Source organism: Pygocentrus nattereri, chromosome 11 (genome assembly GCF_015220715.1).
Source record: "Pygocentrus nattereri isolate fPygNat1 chromosome 11, fPygNat1.pri, whole genome shotgun sequence".
Taxonomy (NCBI): Eukaryota; Metazoa; Chordata; class Actinopteri; order Characiformes; family Serrasalmidae; genus Pygocentrus; species Pygocentrus nattereri.
Genome location: NC_051221.1, coordinates 12,015,881 through 12,020,864, shown reverse-complemented (window position 1 = coordinate 12,020,864; position 4,984 = coordinate 12,015,881). Strand labels below are relative to the sequence as shown.

The following is a 4,984-nucleotide window of genomic DNA, read 5'->3' as shown; positions in this document are numbered from 1 at the left end:
ATCTCTACTCCAGGTCACTTTACCTTTAGTTAGTCTTCCACAATGAAGGATGGCCGTGTTTCCCTCATTCTCACTCACAGGTAGAACCACTGTAATGAAGAACATGAGAGATGTGAAGTGTCTAGTATTTCTGTATCACTAAACTGTACAGACTATATTAGCACAACTACACTTCCTGCCTGAGATCTGCTGCATTTATCATGTTTCTAACACTGAAGATCAAACACAGGCTACTAAAATCCATTACATGCAAATTTTCAGCAGATCTCAAGTTTTAGATAGACACTTAACTGATTATTTATAAAACATGAATTTGACATGAAACTGTGTGGACATTAAGTGTCCAGTCTGATATTAAAACACTTTATAGTTGCAGTGCTAATGAGTATATATCAATGTTTGTGAACAGTGTGTTTTGACACATATTTTAAAGGCAAATTGTTCAGAATTCATTGAAGAACACATTTAGTGATGAATGTTTAATATTATAGATACATAGAATTTCTTTTCAAAGTGGGACAAAGTTATTTAAAATTGTTGAATTGTTACATGGATATTTAAATGCATAGCATAATGTGGCAAAAAGTAAATTCTAGTACAATGAAAAGTGAGTATAAATAATTAAGTGACACAATCATTATTATTATTATTTTTTAATATGTATATCTTTATATATCAATGTATATCTTTATATATCAATGGCACTTATTCCACAAGGAATAAGGCTGGAAATTTAAACTGTCACTTTTTTTTCTTTTTATTGAGGAATAAAAGCAAAACAGACATATCCAGTAGTTCCAAACATTCAAAAGCTTCCTCGTTTTTTTTTAATATTTTCCACAAAAAGATTACTCTCACACAGAAACACACACACACACACACATATACACAATTATATATATATATGCATATATAATTGTGTATAATCAATCCCCTCAGTCAGCTGGCACAACCTGAAGTGAATTAAAATATACTAAAAAAGGATTCCATTTGGAATAAAATGTTGCAGTATTGCCTTTCAAGGTGGACCGTATCTTTTCCATAGTAAGAAAATGCATGTCATCCCGGAGCCACATTGAAATGGAAGAGGGTTTTGAAGACTTCCATAGTAGCAATATGCGGCGTCTTGCCAATAGAGACTCTGTTGAGCAAAGGTAAAACAGTGGAAAATCCAAATATTGCACAAAAGGGTTCTTATAAATGTTAGTTCCTAAAATCGTTGTCATAATCTTAAATTATTCAGACCAAAATTTATGTAAAGAAGGACAAAAAAAAGAACATGTGACTTAAGTTGCAAGGAGTAGTATCACATTTATCACATTGATCATTGACAGTATTTAGATAGAATCTGGATAGCTGAGACTTAGATAGATGGAATGAAGTCTTGCAGAAAATGAACTTGAACGTACTTTGTTTATGGCACTGTCCCACCATTGCTCTGTGAAAGTAGTGCCTAGTTCATGTTCCCAAGAACTTTTAATTTTAGTAAGAGAGTGTTGATCTAAAGCAATGATATGCAAGTAAATCCTAGATCTTTCTGAAAGGGGTTCCGAGTCAAAAGGTCATCCCATGATTGTGTGATGGGAGGACATGTATAATTTGGAAAAAGGGAAGAGACACAGTGTCTGAGTTGTACATATGTAAACAAATGAGATGGGGGTAAATTAAAATCTGCAGCTAATTGAGCAAAACTGTAAAAAGTAACATACTTATAGGTCACAAAAAGATCTGATACCTCTCTCATGCCATATATTAAAAGCCGTGTGAGTCAAAGCAGGGGGAAATAGATGATTTTCCAATATAGGCATCGATAAAGAAGGAGGCGTGAGCTTAAAACACATATGTCAATGTCAAGGCCCGCGGGCCAGATCCAGCCCACAAATTAATTATCTATGACACCCTGGATGATATTTAATTACTATTAGAACTGGCCCGCAGACCACAGTCGCCCGCTAGTTTTTTGCACGCACCAACACTACATTCCCCACAATGCAACGGTAGTCTGCGAAGTCACTGCAGCGCGTATACAAGCGGCTTCATTATTCATCAGCAGTCAGAGCAGAGATCAACTTTCAGCTACCCCCCTCCTCAAAAATGGCTAAACGTAAGGTGGACGCTGAGAACAGGGGGTTTCAAGCCAGGTTGGAGGCAGAGTACATGTTCATGGAGGTAAAAGGCAAACCTGTGTGTCTTCTGTGTGGAGAAAGTTTGGCTGTAATGAAAGAATATAATCTAAGAAGGCACTATCAAACGTCTCAGAAACACACAGACAAAGACAAAAATATGGACACGGAACAAAGGCTACAGAAGGTGGAAGAATTAAAACAAGGCCTTAAGTCCAGGCAGGCTATGTTCACATATGCCAAATCACAAAGCGAGGCTGCTGTCAAGGCTAGCTTTATTGTGGCAAAAGAGGTCGCAAAATCAGCCAGGCCCTTTCCAGAAGGAGAGTTTATCAAAAACTGTATGCTTGAAGTTTGTGACGCAGTGTGGCCAGACAAAAGACAACTATTCTCAAACATGAGCCTGAGCAGAAACACAGTTGCTGAACGTGTAGACCAGCTTTCCACCAACATAAAAGAACAGCTTGTGAGAAAGGGAAAAGATTTCATTGCATATTCTCTTGCTGTGGATTAGAGCACGGACACATTTGACATTGCCCAGCTGTCAATTTTCGTCCGTGGAGTAGACTCCAGCCTGAGCATAACAGAAGAGTTTTTGGCATTACGTCCTATGCATGGCACAACTACAGGACAAGATCTGTATGAAGAGGTATCCAGATGTGTAAATGAGATGGGGCTGACTTGGGAAAAACTCGTGGGATTAACCACAGACGGAGCACCCGCAATGTGTGGGCACAGGAGTGGATTGGTGGCAAGGATGCGGGAGAGGATGCGGGAGGAAAACGTCACAGATGAGCTGACAGTTTATCACTGCATCATACACCAGGAGTCGTTGTGTGGCAAAGCCTTGAAAATGGAACATGTAATGAGCACCATAACGCTAGCAGTTAACATCATCAGAACCAAAGGTTTAAATCACCGCCAGTTCAAGGCATTTCTGGGCGAGTTAGATACAGAGTATGGTGACTTACCGTATCACACAGAGGTGCTAAGCCAGGGAAAGGTGCTGCAAAGATGTTTCGAGCTGCGTGAGGAGATCTGTCTGTTCATGGAAAGCAAGGGGAAAGACACAACAGAGCTCCGAGATGAAACTTTCCTGTGTGAAATGGCGTTTCTCTGCGACATCGTGAGCCATCTGAATGTGATGAATCTGCAGCTGCAGGGACTGGGACGTGTCATCTCTGATATGTACAGTATACAGTGAAGGCCTTTAAAACCAAGCTGAGCCTGTGGGAGATGCAGATGCGGAAAGAAAACGTAAGCCACTTTTCCAGCTGCCAGACCATTAAAGAGAAGCTCTCTACCACTGTGTTCCCGAGTGCACAGTTTGCCGATAAACTCAACATACTTGCCGCCAACTTCCGACGCTGATTTGCTGACTTTGAAGCCCAAAAAAGCAGGTTTGAACTGCTCAGCAATCCTTTTGCAGTTGATGTAGAAAGCACACCACCAAATCTACAAATGGAGTTGAGTGAGCTCCAGTGCAATGACACACTGAAGGAAAAATATGAGAGAGTGGGTGCTGCTGAGTTTGCACGTTTCATCCCCGACATAATGCCCCAGTTGCACATCCAAGCTGCTCGGACGCTCTCTATGTTTGGCAGCACATACAGTGTGAACAACTGTTCTCTTTGATGAAGCTCAACAAAACATCACACAGGAGCCGTCTTACTGATGATCACCTTCACTCAATCCTGAGGATTTCTTCAGCTCAGAACCTAACCCTGAACTTTGATGAACTTGTACAAAAGATGAGACACCACCAAGTATCAGGCTCAGCCTCAGACAAGTGAGCATCATAGAGCAGTAACGTATTTTCAGTTTTTAATTCAGTTAAATTTTTACATTTGTTTCTACAAGACGTGATTTTTCTTTGAAAGAAGTATTGTTTTGTATGTGTGCCATAGATTTTTGTATTTTATTTTATTGTATTTTATTTATTTATATTTATTTTTCAGTTGAATGGACTCAGGGAAAATTGCAGATAAGAGCCATGAGAAAGAATACAACTGATATGGTTTATTTTTTCATTTTCTTATTTTACTATTTGAAAGCAGTGATCGGTAGGATCATAGAGCAGCACAATAATGCATTTTCAGTTTATAATGCATGCACTTTTATTTATGCATTTATCTTGATATTAAGAAACATATATTGTTTTTAAAAACAATTTAATTTTTTGCTGTTTGCCTGTTGAAAATGTTTTCCCTTGAAGTTACTGACAGAGCCATAACAAAATATTGCTTTATCCATTTAATGTACAGGACATGTGATTTTTCTATGAAGCAATTTAGTTTTTGCCTGTTTGCCTGTTGAAAAATGTTTTCACTTGAAATTACTGACAGATCCATAAGAAAATATTGCTTTATTCATTTAATCATTAAATAATATACACTGTGTTAGGTCTTGGTTCAATAGGCTATGTGCAATCATTTCAATATGTTTTAATAAACATTGAACCAGTCCGGCCCTTGGCTTGTAGCAAATTTGATCCAGATACTTAAAGAACATTTTCGGCAAGAATAAAGGAATAGTTTGAAACAAGAAAAGAAATTTAGGCATAACATTCCAGTCGAAGCGAACTGAAAGGGATGCAAGTGAATTCACTGGGAAACATACGCTTTTCTGTACATTCACTTTATAACCTCAAAACGAGCCAAACCTCTTCAAAAGCGATAGAATTGGAGGATGGATCAGTCACATACAGCAACAAGTCATTGGCGTATAATGATAATTCGATACCCGCGCAAGAGATCCCCTGGAAAGATGGAAGAGATTTCAAGGCGATCGACAAAGGTTCTATAGCAATGGCAAACAATAAACAAGACAAAGAGCATCCTTGTCTAGTCCCACGTGACAAC

At 38.6% G+C, this 4,984-nt stretch overlaps 1 pseudogene; it reads left to right on the top strand.

The window, feature by feature from the left end:
* Positions 1 to 2,094: 2,094 nt before the first annotated feature.
* Positions 2,095 to 3,916, top strand: LOC108435836 (annotated as a pseudogene).
* The last annotated feature ends 1,068 nt before the right edge of the window (positions 3,917 to 4,984 follow it).